Here is a 6,407-nt window from a genome sequence, read left to right on the forward strand (position 1 = left end):
TGCATGTCGTGAGAACCGGTATGAGGGTAATCCTGGGCCCTCCGGGCCGAGGCACGGTTCCAGGAAGGCGGAAGGAGCGGGCCTGTTTGCCCTGATAGCGCCGACGGCGGTAAATTAAGGCCTCGCAAAACGTCAGGACGAACACCTTTTTTGCATATAAGGGAACGAGCGGTGTGCCGTCTTTGACAAAGTGACTATTTCTCAGAGTGCTGAGAAGGGAGTGGGGACCGCTCAAAGTCAAAGCGCCGCGGCCGCCCCTCTGCCACCTCCCTGGGAGCAGAGTCATCGAGCGCGAGTGTCCCCACTCCGCCTGTGCAGGCCGCGGGGCCGACAGGCTGGCTGGCTGCCCGGGCAGACCCCGCTCTCCGAGCGGCCGGGCGCCACGTTCGAGAGGTGTACGAAGCCACCTTGGGGGCCTGCGGAGGCCCCCCTGAGAGCGCCTCCAAGCCCTTGCTGAGAACCCTGTCCTAGATGCCTGCGCGGGCAGGCGGGACCCCACCAGGAGGCCGTGCACAGCCCGCGGCAGCCACTGCTGAAGCCCGGGGCAGTTGGCAGAGATGAGTCTTTGAAAAAAAATGACAAAGTCCAAACGCCTCCAGGCGCCGGCCAGGGGGACGGACCCGGCTGGCCGGGCCGGCGGGAGCTGCGGCGGCTGGGGCTGAGCCGAGTGGCGATGCACGTCCTGAGAACCGGGAAGGGGACAAACCGGTAGCTCCAGGCCGGGCTAGAGTTCCAGGAGGTCGGCCTGACTCTGGAGGTTTCCCCCCTGGCTTTTCCCCATAGGCCAAAGCGGGGGAAGTCAAAAATGCACCCCCAGCAGATGTATGCAGAGGGGCTGGCTGGTGATGGGGAGCGGGCTGTTGGCAGCGGTGTGCTGGCTGCAGGGGTGGCCCGGGGCGGCTGCGGAGGGCCCCCGAGGTGCACCTACCAGCAGTAGCTCAAGACCCTGCCTGAGCCTCCGGTGTTGCAGGGCAGGACACCCAGGAGGCGGGGAACAGCCCGCGGCAGCCCCCGCTGAAGTCCATGGCATTTGCCAGAGGAGAGTGTTGGATGAAAAAACGACAAAGTCCAGACGCTCCGGGCGCCGGCCAGGGGGACGGACCCGGCTGGTCGGGCCGGCGGGAGCTGCGGCTGCCGGGGCTGAGCCGAGTGTCGATGCATGTCGTGAGAACCGGTATGAGGGTAATCCTGGGCCCTCGGGGCCGAGGCACGGTTCCAGGAAGGCGGAAGGAGCGGGCCCGCTTCCCCTGATAGCGCCGACGGCGGTAAAATAAGGCCTCGCAAAACGTCAGGACGAACACCTTTTTTGCATATAAGGGAACGAGCGGTGTGCGGTCTTTGACAAAGTGACTATTTCTCAATGTGCTGAGAAGGGAGTGGGGACCGCTCAAAGTCAAAGCACCGCGTCCGCCCCTCTGCCACCTCCCTGGGAGCAGAGTCATCGAGCGCGAGGGTCCCCACTCCGCCTGTGCAGGCCACGGGGCCAACAGGCTGGCTGGCTGGCTGCCCGGGCGACCCCCCCCCTCCGAGATGCCGGGCCGGGGCAGACTGTGCAAACGAGCGCGGGCGTGTTTTCTTCCCCTGGGGTGGAGCCCTTCCACCCCACGCCGTCCGAGGCCCGTTGGCCTCGGGCGGCCTGCCTCCGAGAGTGGGAGAGAGACGGAGGACGGCGGCCCGCGGCGGCGCGAGGCGTCCCCGTTGTTCCACCACGGCTGCCAGCCGGTCGATCCTGCCGGTAGCCTGGGCTTGTCTCCGCTCCGCCTGTCCAGGCCGTGGGGCCCACAGGCGGCTTGCCCGGGAAGACCCCGCTCTCCGAGCGGCCGGGCGCCACGTTCAAGAGGTGTACGGAGCCACCTGTGGGGGGTCTGCGGAGGCCCCCCCTGAGAGCGCTGATAACCCTGTCCTAGCTGCCTGCGCGGGCAGGCGGGACCCCCAAGAGGCCGGGCACAGCCCGCGGCAGCCCCCGCCGAAGTCCACGGCAGTTGGCAGAGACGAGTCTTGGAGAGAAAACGACAAAGTCCAGACGCTCCAGGCGCCGGCCAGGGGTGCGGACCCGGCTGGCCGGGCCGGCGGGAGCTGCGGCTGCCGGGGCTGAGCCGAGTGTCGACGCATGTCGTGAGAACCGGTATGAGGGTAATCCTGGGCCCTCGGGGCCGAGCTACGGTTCCATGAAGGCGGAAGGAGCGGGCCTGTTTCCCCTGATAGCGCCGACGACGGTAAAATAAGGGCTCGCAAAACGTCAGGACGAACACCTTTTTTGCATATAAGGGAACGAGCGGTGTGCGGTCTTTGACAAAGTGACTATTTCTCAGAGTGCTGGAGTGGGGACCGCTCAAAGTCAAAGCACCGCGGCCGCCCCTCTGCCACCTCCCTGGGAGCAGAGTCATAGAGCGCAAGTGTCCCCACTCCGCCTGTGCAGGCCGCGGGGCCAACAGGCTGGCTGGCTGGCTGCCCGGGCGACCCCCCTCCGAGATGCCGGGCTGAGGCGTAGGCAGCCGCCTCCATCACCACCACCCAAGGCGAGAGAGTGGGTCAACGGGAGAGCCGTCGCGGCCGGGGGACCCTCGCCGCGCCCATGTCCGGGGAAGGACCACAAGGGCCCTGCTCCCCGGCGCCCCGGCGAGCGGGTTCACCCTCGGCGCGTACGGCTCTCGAGGATGGGGAAGGGACGCGCGTGGGCGTCCCTCCCGTCCCCCGCGGAAGAAGGCGAGCGACTCTGCGCGTCGGGACACCCCGCGGAGCCCCCTGCGGGGGGAGTACTCCGGGGGAGAAGCGTGGCGCAGGGGGTGCAGCCCTTTCCCAGGCCACCGTGCGACGGCGTCGGTGGGGCCGACGCCGAGAGAGAGAACGATCCGGGCTCTCCCGCCTCAGGGCGGCCGAGAGCGGGGCACGGGCCCCACGTTTGGTGAAGGTTTTCCCGAAAGCGAAGGACCCCCGCCTGTCCCCTCGGGCTCCGGCCGATGCGGGCGGTCCAGGGCGGGGATAGGGGACGGCGGCCTGCGGACGACGCGCTTTATCCCCAGAAGGAGCGAGGCATGAGGGGGTGTTCCACCCCCGCCGGCCGGTCTCGCTCCTTCTCCGGGCTACCCCTCGGCGGAGTAAAGACCCCCGGGTCAACGCTCCCGCGTCCGGGCGCCGGCGCGCGTCCCCTTCCCGCGGGGGGTGGATCCCTTCCACCCCCGGCCGTCCGAGGCCCGTGCGCCTCGGGCGGCCTCCCTTCCGAGAGAGGGAGAGAGAGAGACGGAGGACGGTGGTCCGCGACGGCGCGAGGCGTCCGTGTTGTGTTCCCCACGGCGGCTACCCGGTCGATCCCGCCCGCCGGTAGCCTTGGCTTGCCCCCGTTCCGCCTGTCCAGGCCGCGGGGCCGACGGGCTGTCTGCCCGGGTAGACCCCGCTCTCACCGAGCGGCCGGGCGGCCACGTTCAAGAGGTGTACGAAGCCACCTCGGGGTGGAGCCCTTCCACCCCTGGCCGTCCGAGGCCCGTGCGCCTCGGGCGGCCTCCCTTCCGAGAGAGGGAGAGAGACGGAGGACGGTGGTCCGCGACGGCGCGAGGCGTCCAACTTGTGTTCCCCACGGCGGCTACCCGGTCGATCCCGCCCGCCGGTAACCTTGGCTTGTCCCCACTCCGCCTGTCCAGGCCGCGGGGCCAACAGGCTGTCCGCCCGGGTAGACCCCGCTCTCCGAGCGGCCGGGCGCCACGTTCAAGAGGTGTACGAAGCCACCTTGGGGGGGCTGCGGTGCCCCCCACCCCTGAGAGTGCCTCCCAGGCCGAGGGAGCCCGGCGGTCGAGTGTCGTAGGAAAGCGCGTGCCACGGCTGTGTCGGTCACAGGGGCCAGAGGTAGTTTGGGCAACGGCTTAGATCCGTATGAAGCTCATCCTTTCCGGCCTGTTCTGGCGGCGGCTAGGCGCGCGCGCGCGAATGGCACGACACCCCTGGTTCCAGCGAGGCGACGGCGCCCCGCACCCCACTCTCCGGGCCGAGCAGAGCCCCCGAGCGCAAGAGTCCCCGCTCCGCCTGTCCAGGCCGCGGGGCCAGCAGGCTGTCTGCCCGGGTAGACCCCGCTCTCACCGAGCGGCCGGGCGCCACGTTCAAGAGGTGTACGAAGCCACCTTGGGGTGGAGCCCTTCCACCCCTGGCCGCCCGAGGCCCGTGCGCCTCGGGCGGCCCCCCTTCCGAGAGAGGGAGAGAGACGGAGGACGGTGGTCCGCGACGGTGCGAGGCGTCCAACTTGTGTTCCCCCACGGCGGCTACCCGGTCGATCCCGCCCGCCGGTAGCCTTGGCTTGCCCCCACTCCGCCTGTCCAGGCCGCGGGGCCGACGGGCTGTCTGCCCGGGTAGACCCCGCTCTCCGAGCGGCCGGGCGCCACGTTCAAGAGGTGTACGTAAAGCCACCTTGGGGGGCTGCGGTGCCCCCCGCCCCGAGAGTGCCTCCCATTCCGAGGGGAGCCTGGCGGTCGAGTGTCGTAGGAAAGCGCGTGCGCGGCTGTGTCGGTCACACGGGCCAGAGTTAGTTTGGGCAACGGCTTAGATCCGTATGCAGCTCAACCTTCCCGGCCTGTTCTGGCGGCGGCTAGGCGCGCGCGAACGTCACGACGCCCCAGGTTCCAGCGAGGCGACGGCGCCCCGCACCCCGCTCTCCGGGCCGTGCAGAGCCCCCCCGAGCGCAAGAGCCCCCGCTCCGCCTGTCCAGGCCGCGGGGCCGACAGGCTGTCTGCCCGCGTAGACCCCGCTCTCACCGAGCGGCCGGGCGCCACGTTTAAGAGGTGTACGAAGCCACCTTTGGGGGGGCTGCGGTGGCCCCCTGCCCCGAGAGTGCCTCCCAGGCTGAGGGAGCCCGGCGGTCGAGTGTCGTAGGAAAGCGCGCGCGCGGCTGTGTCACACGGGCCAGAGTTAGTTTGGGCAACGGCTTAGATCCGTATGCAGCTCAACCTTTCCGGCCTGTTCTGGCGGCGGCTAGGCGCGCGCGAACGTCACGCCGCCCCAGGTTCCAGCGAGGCGACGGCGCCCCGCACCCCGCTCTCCGGGCCGTGCAGAGCCCCCACGAGCGCAAGAGCCCCCGCTCCGCCTGTCCAGGCCGCGGGGCCGACAGGCTGTCTGCCCGCGTAGACCCCGCTCTCCGAGCGGCCGGGCGCCACGTTCAAGAGGTGTACGAAGCCACCTTAAGGGGGCTGCGGTGGCCCCCTGCCCCGAGAGTGCCTCCCAGGCTGAGGGAGCCCGGCGGTCGAGTGTCGTGGGAAAGCGCGCGCGCGGCTGTGTCACACGGGCCAGAGTTAGTTTGGGCAACGGCTTAGATCCGTATGCAGCTCAACCTTTCCGGCCTGTTCTGGCGGCGGCTAGGCGCGCGCGCACGTCACGACGCCCCTGGTTCCAGCGAGGCGACGGCGCCCCGCCACCCCACTCTCCGGGCCGAGCAGAGCGTCCGCTCTCGCTCCTTGGAGCAGAGCCCCCGAGCGCAAGAGTCCCCGCTCCCGCCTGTCCAGGCCGCGGGGCCGACAGGCTGTCTGCCCGGGTAGACCCCGCTCTCACCGAGCGGCCGGGCCGCAACGTTCAAGAGGTGTACGAAGCCACCTTGGGGGGGCTGCGGAGCCCCCCCTCCCCATGAGAGCGCCTCACAGGCTTTGCTGATAACCCCGTCCTAGCTGCCTGCGCGGGCAGGCGGGACCCCCAGGAGGCCGCGCATAGCCCGCGGCAGCCACCGCTGAAGTCCACAGCAGTTGGCAGATAGGAGTCTTGGAGAAAAAAACGACAAAGTGCAAACGCTCCAGGCGCCGACCAGGGGCGCGTACCTGGCTGGCCGGGCCGGCGGGAGCTGCGGCTGCTGGAGTTGCACCGAGTGTCGATGCATGTCGTGAGAACCGGTATGAGGTTGAACCTGGGCCCTCGGGGCCGAGGCGCGGTTCCAGGGAGACGGAAGGAGCGGGCGTGTTTCCCCTGATAGCGCCGACGACGGTAAAATAAGGCCTCGCAAAACGTCAGGACGAACACCTTTTTTGCATATAAGGGAACGAGCGGTGTGCGGTCTCTGACCAAGTGAGTATTTCTCAAACTCGAAGCACCCGCGGCGGCCTCCCCTCTGCCGCCACCCCGCACCCTCCTGGGGCAGAGCCACCGAGAGCAAGAGTCCCCCCCGCACTCCGCCTGCGCAGGCCGCGGGGCCAGCAGGCTGGCCGGCTTGCCCGCCCGGGTGACCCCCCTCCGAGACGCCGGGCGGAGGCCTTCCCACGCGAGAGAGTGGGTCGACGTGAGAGCCGACGCGGCCAGGGGACCCTCGCCGCGCCCCTGTCCGGGGCAGGACCTCAAGGGCCGAGCACCCCTACCGAGCCCCGGACGAACTCCGGCGAGCAGGTCCACACGCCGGCGTACGGCCCTCGGCGACGGGGAAGGGACGCGCGGGCGCCCCTCCC

The sequence above is a fragment of the Eleutherodactylus coqui genome, unplaced genomic scaffold (assembly GCF_035609145.1).
Source record: "Eleutherodactylus coqui strain aEleCoq1 unplaced genomic scaffold, aEleCoq1.hap1 HAP1_SCAFFOLD_341, whole genome shotgun sequence".
NCBI lineage: Eukaryota > Metazoa > Chordata > Amphibia > Anura > Eleutherodactylidae > Eleutherodactylus > Eleutherodactylus coqui.